The sequence below is a fragment of the Sardina pilchardus genome, chromosome 1 (assembly GCF_963854185.1).
Source record: "Sardina pilchardus chromosome 1, fSarPil1.1, whole genome shotgun sequence".
Taxonomy (NCBI): Eukaryota; Metazoa; Chordata; class Actinopteri; order Clupeiformes; family Clupeidae; genus Sardina; species Sardina pilchardus.
The window spans coordinates 436,427-450,122 of NC_084994.1; the positions used below are offsets into that span (position 1 = coordinate 436,427).

The window sequence follows — 13,696 nt, forward strand, 5'->3', positions numbered from 1 at the left end:
ACACTGTTGATCACAATGTGTTTAGGTGCAGCAGGAGGGATTGACTATAAACACCATAAACACTGTTGATCACAATGTGTTTAGGTGCAGCAGGAAGGATTGACTATAAACACTGTTGATCACAATGTGTTTAGGTGCAGCAGGAGGGATTGACTATAAACACTGTTGATCACAATGTGTTTAGGTGCAGCAGGAAGGATTGACTATAAACAGCATAAACACTGTTGATCACAATGTGTTTAGGTGCAGCAGGAGGGATTGACTATAAACACTGATGATCACAATGTGTTTAGGTGCAGCAGGAGGGATTGACTATAAACACTGTTGATCACAATGCGTTTAGGTGCAGCAGGAGGGATTGACTATAAACACTGATGATCACAATGTGTTTAGGTGCAGCAGGAGGGATTGACTATAAACACTGTTGATCACAATGCGTTTAGGTGCAGCAGGAGGGATTGACTATAAACACTGATGATCACAATGTGTTTAGGTGCAGCAGGAGGGATTGACTATAAACACTGTTGATCACAATGTGTTTAGGTGCAGCAGGAAGGATTGACTATAAACAGCATAAACACTGTTGATCACAATGTGTTTAGGTGCAGCAGGAGGGATTGACTATAAACACTGATGATCACAATGTGTTTAGGTGCAGCAGGAGGGATTGACTATAAACACTGTTGATCACAATGCGTTTAGGTGCAGCAGGAGGGATTGACTATAAACACTGTTGATCACAATGTGTTTAGGTGCAGCAGGAAGGATTGACTATAAACACTGCTGATCACAATGTGTTTAGGTGCAGCAGGAGGGATTGACTATAAACACTGTTGATCACAATGTGTTTAGGCGCAGCAGGAGGGATTGACTATAAACACTGTTGATCACAATGTGTTTAGGTGCAGCAGGAGGGATTGACTATAAACACTGTTGATCACAATGTGTTTAGGTGCAGCAGGAAGGATTGACTATAAACACCATAAACACTGTTGATCACAATGTGTTTAGGTGCAGCAGGAGGGATTGACTATAAACACTGTTGATCACAATGTGTTTAGGTGCAGCAGGAGGGATTGACTATAAACACTGTTGATCACAATGTGTTTAGGTGCAGCAGGAGGGATTGACTATAAACACTGTTGATCACAATGTGTTTAGGTGCAGCAGGAGGGATTGACTATAAACACCATAAACACTGTTGATCACAATGTGTTTAGGTGCAGCAGGAAGGATTGACTATAAACACTGTTGATCACAATGTGTTTAGGTGCAGCAGGAGGGATTGACTATAAACACTGTTGATCACAATGTGTTTAGGTGCAGCAGGAGGGATTGACTATAAACACCATAAACACTGTTGATCACAATGTGTTTAGGTGCAGCAGGAGGGATTGACTATAAACACCATAAACACTGTTGATCACAATGTGTTTAGGTGCAGCAGGAGGGATTGACTATAAACACTGTTGATCACAATGTGTTTAGGTGCAGCAGGAGGGATTGACTATAAACACTGTTGATCACAATGTGTTTAGGTGCAGCAGGAGGGATTGACTATAAACACCATAAACACTGTTGATCACAATGTGTTTAGGTGCAGCAGGAGGGATTGACTATAAACAGCATAAACACTGTTGATCACAATGTGTTTAGGTGCAGCAGGAAGGATTGACTATAAACACTGTTGATCACAATGTGTTTAGGTGCAGCAGGAGGGATTGACTATAAACACCATAAACACTGTTGATCACAATGTGTTTAGGTGCAGCAGGAGGGATTGACTATAAACAGCATAAACACTGTTGATCACAATGTGTTTAGGTGCAGCAGGAAGGATTGACTATAAACACTGTTGATCACAATGTGTTTAGGTGCAGCAGGAGGGATTGACTATAAACACTGCTGATCACAATGTGTTTAGGTGCAGCAGGAAGGATTGACTATAAACACTGCTGATCACAATGTGTTTAGGTGCAGCAGGAGGGATTGACTATAAACACTGTTGATCACAATGTGTTTAGGTGCAGCAGGAAGGATTGACTATAAACACTGCTGATCACAATGTGTTTAGGTGCAGCAGGAAGGATTGACTATAAACACTGTTGATCACAATGTGTTTAGGTGCAGCAGGAGGGATTGACTATAAACACCATAAACACTGTTGATCACGTTGGGCCAATTGCTCTGTCGCTAGTTTGGAGTTTAACACGGTTTTAAACTCGGTGGTGACGCAAGAAGTCACGTGACGACTTAAGCTCCATTGCTGTGTCATATGCACCTGTGGTTTAACCTGCTGCTGCGTTTTACCTTGATCTCAATTGCTGTGTCTTCAAGGAAATTCAAATCACCCACTAGAGGGCGCATTTAATGCGTGTTAGTCTAATCTCGGAAAGGACATGGTTTTGCGGTAGACTAAACCATAGTTTGCAGGATAGCAAGATAGGTGACAGCTTACGCTTCATAAACCGACACATACACACACTGTTGGCTAGACTTATTACACAGTAGGCTACAATAAAGGCTACAATATAGCAGTTGCTTAAGTTGGCAAATGCCTACAAATGTAGCCACAAAGAACGAGTAGGCCTATTCGTAAAATAGCCTAACGCACGGTAGATCGTTCCATCAACCCTCGATTATGGTCTTTATTTAGGCTACTTAGGCTGCGCAAAGCATTTATTTGAGGCAGACTTCCAGGCAAGAACTTTTGTTACGTGCGTTTTATTGTGAGACCAGACATGCGTTTTGTTAGCGGCATAGGCTATTAAAAGCAGTAGTTTTCAGTTTAGTTTGGGGTTTAATTTACTTTTGGACTGTTTGGTGATGTTGCTAAATGTAGAGACTGATGGGCACTGAAATATTATTAGGCTATATTTGAAGGTTCACTATTACGTTTCATGTCGTTGAAAGGGATTTCCACCGAATCCACCCGTGTGAGGCGCTTTCATTCATTCAGTGACTGAATAGAATAGAATAGAACAGAATATAATAGAATAGAATAGAATAGAATAGAATAGAATAGGTACTTTTTTCATCCCGTGAGAGAACCAACCAACCAGCGGGGCTCGGGGAGCAAGTAGGCTATGATTTGAAAACGTCTGCCCCTATCCGACACACTAACATGCATTTCACATCACAGGCATTAAAGACAATTGTGACAAAATACGTAGCCTAGTCCCACATGGATTCGTAAAGGCTGGAATGCGCACGGAGCCATGGAATGTGGGTTTAGTGCCCAGCATAATTTGTCCATAGTTGGGCTGAAGTGTGGCGATAAAAGGCTTATTTTTGCTCCTCCGTGTAATGTTCTATTTAGTTCGTGACAACTGATTGATTGACTGATTTAATGTTATATAGCATAGCCTACTGGATAAGATTTCAGATTCAGATTTCCACAAAAGTAGCCTTGACTATTTCATGATAGGCTATATTTCAACATTATTTGCGTTTTATTAAAATGTACTTTACATTTCCAAAGTGTTTTGGCACTTAGAGCGCATTTAACCACAAGAGTCATAAAAATTATCCCGTCAAAATCCTTAAATGCGTTAAGACTGTTGAATTACGACTGCATCTGCTGGGGTAAAACTCAAAATAGCGTACTTCCGGCTTCCAGGCAGTTTAACCCCAGTTTAACTAGGAACCAGCTGATCCTGTCTCGTTTCTGACACAGCAATCACGTTAAACTTCGTGCGCAGCTGCGTGTTAAACTCCAAAACCTCCGTTTTAAGGAGCACGGTTTTAAATCGTAGCACAGCTAGCGCAATGCTAACTGACAGAGCAATTGGCCCAATGTGTTTAGGTGCAGCAGGAAGGATTGACTATAAACACTGTTGATCACAATGTGTTTAGGTGCAGCAGGAGGGATTGACTATAAACACCATAAACACTGTTGATCACAATGTGTTTAGGTGCAGCAGGAGGGATTGACTATAAACACTGTTGATCACAATGCGTTTAGGTGCAGCAGGAGGGATTGACTATAAACACTGTTGATCACAATGTGTTTAGGTGCAGCAGGAGGGATTGACTATAAACACCATAAACACTGTTGATCACAATGTGTTTAGGTGCAGCAGGAGGGATTGACTATAAACACTGTTGATCACAATGCGTTTAGGTGCAGCAGGAGGGATTGACTATAAACACTGTTGATCACAATGTGTTTAGGTGCAGCAGGAAGGATTGACTATAAACACTGCTGATCACAATGCGTTTAGGTGCAGCAGGAAGGATTGACTATAAACACCATAAACACTGATGATCACAATGTGTTTAGGTGCAGCAGGAGGGATTGACTATAAACACTGTTGATCACAATGTGTTTAGGTGCAGCAGGAGGGATTGACTATAAACACTGTTGATCACAATGCGTTTAGGTGCAGCAGGAAGGATTGACTATAAACACTGCTGATCACAATGCGTTTAGGTGCAGCAGGAAGGATTGACTATAAACACCATAAACACTGTTGATCACAATGCGTTTAGGTGCAGCAGGAGGGATTGACTATAAACACCATAAACACTGATGATCACAATGCGTTTAGGTGCAGCAGGAGGGATTGACTATAAACACTGATGATCACAATGTGTTTAGGTGCAGCAGGAGGGATTGACTATAAACACTGTTGATCACAATGTGTTTAGGTGCAGCAGGAGGGATTGACTATAAACACCATAAACACTGTTGATCACAATGCGTTTAGGTGCAGCAGGAGGGATTGACTATAAACACCATAAACACTGTTGATCACAATGTGTTTAGGTGCAGCAGGAGGGATTGACTATAAACACCATAAACACTGTTGATCACAATGTGTTTAGGTGCAGCAGGAGGGATTGACTATAAACACCATAAACACTGTTGATCACAATGTGTTTAGGTGCAGCAGGAGGGATTGACTATAAACACCATAAACACTGTTGATCACAATGTGTTTAGGTGCAGCAGGAGGGATTGACTATAAACACTGTTGATCACAATGTGTTTAGGTGCAGCAGGAGGGATTGACTATAAACACTGTTGATCACAATGTGTTTAGGTGCAGCAGGAGGGATTGACTATAAACACTGTTGATCACAATGTGTTTAGGTGCAGCAGGAAGGATTGACTATAAACACCATAAACACTGTTGATCACAATGTGTTTAGGTGCAGCAGGAGGGATTGACTATAAACACTGTTGATCACAATGTGTTTAGGTGCAGCAGGAGGGATTGACCATAAACACTGTTGATCACAATGTGTTTAGGTGCAGCAGGAAGGATTGACTATAAACACTGTTGATCACAATGTGTTTAGGTGCAGCAGGAGGGATTGACTATAAACACTGTTGATCACAATGTGTTTAGGTGCAGCAGGAAGGATTGACTATAAACACTGTTGATCACAATGTGTTTAGGTGCAGCAGGAGGGATTGACTATAAACACTGTTGATCACAATGTGTTTAGGTGCAGCAGGAGGGATTGACTATAAACACTGTTGATCACAATGTGTTTAGGTGCAGCAGGAAGGATTGACTATAAACAGCATAAACACTGTTGATCACAATGTGTTTAGGTGCAGCAGGAGGGATTGACTATAAACACTGATGATCACAATGTGTTTAGGTGCAGCAGGAGGGATTGACTATAAACACTGTTGATCACAATGCGTTTAGGTGCAGCAGGAGGGATTGACTATAAACACTGATGATCACAATGTGTTTAGGTGCAGCAGGAGGGATTGACTATAAACACTGTTGATCACAATGCGTTTAGGTGCAGCAGGAGGGATTGACTATAAACACTGATGATCACAATGTGTTTAGGTGCAGCAGGAGGGATTGACTATAAACACTGTTGATCACAATGTGTTTAGGTGCAGCAGGAAGGATTGACTATAAACAGCATAAACACTGTTGATCACAATGTGTTTAGGTGCAGCAGGAGGGATTGACTATAAACACTGATGATCACAATGTGTTTAGGTGCAGCAGGAGGGATTGACTATAAACACTGTTGATCACAATGCGTTTAGGTGCAGCAGGAGGGATTGACTATAAACACTGTTGATCACAATGTGTTTAGGTGCAGCAGGAAGGATTGACTATAAACACTGCTGATCACAATGTGTTTAGGTGCAGCAGGAGGGATTGACTATAAACACTGTTGATCACAATGTGTTTAGGTGCAGCAGGAGGGATTGACTATAAACACTGTTGATCACAATGTGTTTAGGTGCAGCAGGAGGGATTGACTATAAACACTGTTGATCACAATGTGTTTAGGTGCAGCAGGAAGGATTGACTATAAACACCATAAACACTGTTGATCACAATGTGTTTAGGTGCAGCAGGAGGGATTGACTATAAACACTGTTGATCACAATGTGTTTAGGTGCAGCAGGAGGGATTGACTATAAACACTGTTGATCACAATGTGTTTAGGTGCAGCAGGAGGGATTGACTATAAACACCATAAACACTGTTGATCACAATGTGTTTAGGTGCAGCAGGAAGGATTGACTATAAACACTGTTGATCACAATGTGTTTAGGTGCAGCAGGAGGGATTGACTATAAACACTGTTGATCACAATGTGTTTAGGTGCAGCAGGAGGGATTGACTATAAACACCATAAACACTGTTGATCACAATGTGTTTAGGTGCAGCAGGAGGGATTGACTATAAACACCATAAACACTGTTGATCACAATGTGTTTAGGTGCAGCAGGAGGGATTGACTATAAACACTGTTGATCACAATGTGTTTAGGTGCAGCAGGAGGGATTGACTATAAACACCATAAACACTGTTGATCACAATGTGTTTAGGTGCAGCAGGAGGGATTGACTATAAACAGCATAAACACTGTTGATCACAATGTGTTTAGGTGCAGCAGGAAGGATTGACTATAAACACTGTTGATCACAATGTGTTTAGGTGCAGCAGGAGGGATTGACTATAAACACTGCTGATCACAATGTGTTTAGGTGCAGCAGGAAGGATTGACTATAAACACTGCTGATCACAATGTGTTTAGGTGCAGCAGGAGGGATTGACTATAAACACTGTTGATCACAATGTGTTTAGGTGCAGCAGGAAGGATTGACTATAAACACTGCTGATCACAATGTGTTTAGGTGCAGCAGGAAGGATTGACTATAAACACTGTTGATCACAATGTGTTTAGGTGCAGCAGGAGGGATTGACTATAAACACCATAAACACTGTTGATCACGTTGGGCCAATTGCTCTGTCGCTAGTTTGGAGTTTAACACGGTTTTAAACTCGGTGGTGACGCAAGAAGTCACGTGACGACTTAAGCTCCATTGCTGTGTCATATGCACCTGTGGTTTAACCTGCTGCTGCGTTTTACCTTGATCTCAATTGCTGTGTCTTCAAGGAAATTCAAATCACCCACTAGAGGGCGCATTTAATGCGTGTTAGTCTAATCTCGGAAAGGACATGGTTTTGCGGTAGACTAAACCATAGTTTGCAGGATAGCAAGATAGGTGACAGCTTACGCTTCATAAACCGACACATACACACACTGTTGGCTAGACTTATTACACAGTAGGCTACAATAAAGGCTACAATATAGCAGTTGCTTAAGTTGGCAAATGCCTACAAATGTAGCCACAAAGAACGAGTAGGCCTATTCGTAAAATAGCCTAACGCACGGTAGATCGTTCCATCAACCCTCGATTATGGTCTTTATTTAGGCTACTTAGGCTGCGCAAAGCATTTATTTGAGGCAGACTTCCAGGCAAGAACTTTTGTTACGTGCGTTTTATTGTGAGACCAGACATGCGTTTTGTTAGCGGCATAGGCTATTAAAAGCAGTAGTTTTCAGTTTAGTTTGGGGTTTAATTTACTTTTGGACTGTTTGGTGATGTTGCTAAATGTAGAGACTGATGGGCACTGAAATATTATTAGGCTATATTTGAAGGTTCACTATTACGTTTCATGTCGTTGAAAGGGATTTCCACCGAATCCACCCGTGTGAGGCGCTTTCATTCATTCAGTGACTGAATAGAATAGAATAGAACAGAATATAATAGAATAGAATAGAATAGAATAGAATAGAATAGGTACTTTTTTCATCCCGTGAGAGAACCAACCAACCAGCGGGGCTCGGGGAGCAAGTAGGCTATGATTTGAAAACGTCTGCCCCTATCCGACACACTAACATGCATTTCACATCACAGGCATTAAAGACAATTGTGACAAAATACGTAGCCTAGTCCCACATGGATTCGTAAAGGCTGGAATGCGCACGGAGCCATGGAATGTGGGTTTAGTGCCCAGCATAATTTGTCCATAGTTGGGCTGAAGTGTGGCGATAAAAGGCTTATTTTTGCTCCTCCGTGTAATGTTCTATTTAGTTCGTGACAACTGATTGATTGACTGATTTAATGTTATATAGCATAGCCTACTGGATAAGATTTCAGATTCAGATTTCCACAAAAGTAGCCTTGACTATTTCATGATAGGCTATATTTCAACATTATTTGCGTTTTATTAAAATGTACTTTACATTTCCAAAGTGTTTTGGCACTTAGAGCGCATTTAACCACAAGAGTCATAAAAATTATCCCGTCAAAATCCTTAAATGCGTTAAGACTGTTGAATTACGACTGCATCTGCTGGGGTAAAACTCAAAATAGCGTACTTCCGGCTTCCAGGCAGTTTAACCCCAGTTTAACTAGGAACCAGCTGATCCTGTCTCGTTTCTGACACAGCAATCACGTTAAACTTCGTGCGCAGCTGCGTGTTAAACTCCAAAACCTCCGTTTTAAGGAGCACGGTTTTAAATCGTAGCACAGCTAGCGCAATGCTAACTGACAGAGCAATTGGCCCAATGTGTTTAGGTGCAGCAGGAAGGATTGACTATAAACACTGTTGATCACAATGTGTTTAGGTGCAGCAGGAGGGATTGACTATAAACACCATAAACACTGTTGATCACAATGTGTTTAGGTGCAGCAGGAGGGATTGACTATAAACACTGTTGATCACAATGCGTTTAGGTGCAGCAGGAGGGATTGACTATAAACACTGTTGATCACAATGTGTTTAGGTGCAGCAGGAGGGATTGACTATAAACACCATAAACACTGTTGATCACAATGTGTTTAGGTGCAGCAGGAGGGATTGACTATAAACACTGTTGATCACAATGCGTTTAGGTGCAGCAGGAGGGATTGACTATAAACACTGTTGATCACAATGTGTTTAGGTGCAGCAGGAAGGATTGACTATAAACACTGCTGATCACAATGCGTTTAGGTGCAGCAGGAAGGATTGACTATAAACACCATAAACACTGATGATCACAATGTGTTTAGGTGCAGCAGGAGGGATTGACTATAAACACTGTTGATCACAATGTGTTTAGGTGCAGCAGGAGGGATTGACTATAAACACTGTTGATCACAATGCGTTTAGGTGCAGCAGGAAGGATTGACTATAAACACTGCTGATCACAATGCGTTTAGGTGCAGCAGGAAGGATTGACTATAAACACCATAAACACTGTTGATCACAATGCGTTTAGGTGCAGCAGGAGGGATTGACTATAAACACCATAAACACTGATGATCACAATGCGTTTAGGTGCAGCAGGAGGGATTGACTATAAACACTGATGATCACAATGTGTTTAGGTGCAGCAGGAGGGATTGACTATAAACACTGTTGATCACAATGTGTTTAGGTGCAGCAGGAGGGATTGACTATAAACACCATAAACACTGTTGATCACAATGTGTTTAGGTGCAGCAGGAGGGATTGACTATAAACACCATAAACACTGTTGATCACAATGTGTTTAGGTGCAGCAGGAGGGATTGACTATAAACATCATAAACACTGTTGATCACAATGTGTTTAGGTGCAGCAGGAGGGATTGACTATAAACACCATAAACACTGTTGATCACAATGTGTTTAGGTGCAGCAGGAGGGATTGACTATAAACACCATAAACACTGTTGATCACAATGTGTTTAGGTGCAGCAGGAGGGATTGACTATAAACATCATAAACACTGTTGATCACAATGTGTTTAGGTGCAGCAGGAGGGATTGACTATAAACATCATAAACACTGTTGATCACAATGTGTTTAGGTGCAGCAGGAGGGATTGACTATAAACACTGTTGATCTGATCACAATGCGTTTAGGCTTCATCTTCTCCTCTCATCGCTGATTGGATTGACATTTTTCTTGTCTGCGGGAAACATTAGTGAATTATTGTGTCCATTGTGTCCAGGTTACGTGTGTGTGCGTGCCTCATGTTTGTATGTGATACTGCAGCATATGGCTGTCCAGTTCACAGACTGTGCGTGTGTGTGTCTGACGAGTCATACAACCATCAAAGCAATTTGAGGCTCCTGCCCCCCCCCAGCACCTAGTCCTAATTTCAGAAGCACCCCCACAACCCAAAGATATATTTAGCTGCAGCACCTGGCCCCCTACAAATAACTATGGCACAACACACACACGCACACGCACAGGGCAACTCTCAGAAGTAGGCAACATAAATATGCACACAAACATGACAACTATCAAAGGTGTTGTTGTAAGGGTTAGAGCTGTTCACATGAGAAATGAATATCAGTGTGTTGTTATAGCCTAGCTGTTCACATGAGAAATTAATAGTGTGTTGTTCTATGAGTTAATATAGCCTAGCTGTTCACATGAGAAATGATTATCAGTGTGTTGTTCTATGAGTTAACATAGCCTAGCTGTTCACATGAGAAATGAATATCAGTGCGTTGTTCTATGAGTTGATATAGCCTAGCTGTTCACATGAGAAATGATTATCAGTGTGTTGTTCTATGGCTTAATATAGCCTAGCTGTTCACATGAGAAATGAATATCAGTGTGTTGTTCTGAGTTAATATAGCCTAGCTGTTCACATGAGAAATTAATAGTGTGTTGTTCTATGAGTTAATATAGCCTAGCTGTTCACATGAGAAATGATTATCAGTGTGTTGTTCTATGAGTTAATATAGCCTAGCTGTTCACATGAGAAATGATTAAAGTATCTGTTAGTTGATATAGCTTAGCTGTTTACATGAGAAATGATATCAGTGTGTTGTTCTATGAGTTGATATAGCCTAGCTGTTCACATGAGAAATTAATAGTGTGTTGTTCTATGAGTTGATATAGCCTAGCTGTTCACATGAGAAATTAATAGTGTGTTGTTCTATGAGTTAATATAGCCTAGCTGTTCACATGAGAAATGAATATCAGTGTGTTGTTCTATGAGTTAATATAGCCTAGCTGTTCACATGAGAAATTAATATCAGTGTGTTGTTCTATGAGTTAATATAGCCTAGCTGTTCACATGAGAAATGATTAAAGTATCTGTTAGTTAACATAGCCTAGCTGTTCACATGAGAATTGATTAAAGTATCTGTTAGTTAACATAGCCTAGCTGTTCACATGAGAATTGATTAAAGTATCTGTTAGTTGATATAGCCTAGCTGTTCACATGAGAAATTATTAAAGTATCTGTTAGACTTCAGTTGAACCCAGATGGAATAATAAAGAGATTGCGAGTCTACTCTGGAGTTCAAGAGTGGATACTTGTGACTGTGGCAGTAGTTAACTCTAACACTTAACGTGTGTGAGTTCGGTTGACTGTGACAGTAGTTAACTCTAACACTTAAGTTGTGTGAGTTGACTGTAGCAGTAGGCTAGTTTCACTCTGACACTTAACGTGAGTTTAACTTTAACACACTAACGTGTGGACAGGACACACCGGGCCGCAAGCCCGACTCATCTAAAAATAAAAACAGGAGGCATTCCGGGGTTTCTGCGTAGCCTACATGCAGCATGACTCGCTCTTCCGTTAGCGGGCTTGCTACTACAGATGTTTGCCTTCAGCGCCCCGTTCACAACGCAGAGGTCAGTCGATAAACACCACAGCGTATAGCCCATCTATCTTTAGCGTCCCCAAATATGCCCAGTCTGTCGGGTTTCAACCCGTGACAGCGGTGCGGTCAACCCCCGCAAAGCGTCTCCTGAAACGGAGGCCGAGAGAGGGGTAGGCGGGTCCCAGTATTGTGGACGTGCCGAGTTTATATATGCCCCTCTTTAGCGGTTGGTTTTTCACAGAGAGAACACGCAGTCTTAACGCAGGGGACACACAGACATAACGACATAACGAACACACCCACACACACACACAAACCTGTCTTGGGTCAGTTCATGTCCACAGCAACATCTGTGCACACGAGTCAACCGCTGCTGTATTAGCCGAAACTGTCGTTTAGATAGCTTAGCATTTACCGTGCACTCAGTCGGTAGCCTACGGTTTCCTCGCGACAAAACACTAGTCAGGAGTCACGGGCACGGCGTGCTTGACTGACACGCAAATCAGCCAACGCGCAGCCGGTCCGACCTGCAGCAGCTGTTCTTCAGTGAGCACGCTCCAATCCCGTGTGTTGCCCTGCGGGACCACCGTGTGCACGCTCGCTCGGTAGTTTATGCGGTGGCGTCGTCGCCGTTAGAAGGACAGACCTCAACGTTACATCGCCGTCCCAGCGCGTGAGGTGTAGGTTAAAGGCCGGTAACCTTCATGTTCGCCAGCTGGGGGAGAGTTTTGTTGAGACACTATTATTCTGCATTTGCATTTGCAAGGGACAGAAACGCGTTTATTTAATCGAACAAACTCATCACAAGCTGACAGACTATTTCAGAGAGCTCTAGCCTATTGATATGGCGCAGGGTTTCCAACATAGAATATAGGTCAAAGGTCAAATCAATCTGAAATGCGCCATGTCATATCTAACAGGTAAAAATGTCAAAACTTTATCAAACACACATACAGACACACACACACACACACACACACACACACACACACACACACACACACACACACACACACAGAGACCCGGCCACACACACACACACACACACACACAGACCCGGCCACACACACACACACACACACACACACACACTCTACACACACACACACACACACACACACACACACACACACCTGTAGGTGCACTTTAAGGTGATGTGGCCTGCGGTGATGACCTGCAGGTCATCCAGTAGTGACCCGGCCACACACACACACACACACACAGTCACACACACACACACACACACGCACACACATTAAATCACTTTAAAATCACATTAATGACTTGAGAACACTTGTTTTTACAAGCAGTGTTGGGACTAAACAGAATATGCTATGTAACAGGATTACATATTAAACATAACACATGAGTAACATTACGCTAGACGACTGTTACAAATTAAATGGTGGTGTTCAGTAAACTGATCTACTATATGGGACTCAAGAGAATGTAATGGTGTTCAGTAGAACTGATCTACTATATGGGACTCAAGAGAATGTAATGGGTTGTGTTCAGTAGAACTTATCTACTATATGGGACTCAAGAGAATGTAATGGTGTTCAGTAGAACTGATCTACTATATGGGACTCAAGAGAATGTAATGGTGTTCAGTAGAACTGATCTACTATATGGGAATCAAGAGAATGTAATGGGTTGTGTTCAGTAGAACAGATCTACTATATGGGACTCAAGAGAATGTAATGGTGTTCAGTAGAACTGATCTACTATATGGGACTCAAGAGAATGTAATGGTGTTCAGTAGAACTGATCTACTATATGGGACTCAAGAGAATGTAATGGTGTTCAGTAGAACTGATCTACTATA

General features: G+C 41.9%; 1 protein-coding gene across 1 annotated transcript in view; it reads right to left on the reverse strand.

Annotated features, from left to right (window-relative positions):
* mief2 (mitochondrial elongation factor 2) overlaps positions 1-12,411 on the reverse strand; it is a 22,593-nt gene extending 10,182 nt beyond the window's left edge. Inside the window, exon 1 of the mRNA XM_062536789.1 lies at positions 12,189-12,411. The gene's annotated coding sequence lies outside the window, so the exon portion shown is untranslated. The remainder of the gene's footprint in view (positions 1-12,188) is intronic.
* Positions 12,412-13,696: the final 1,285 nt, after the last annotated feature.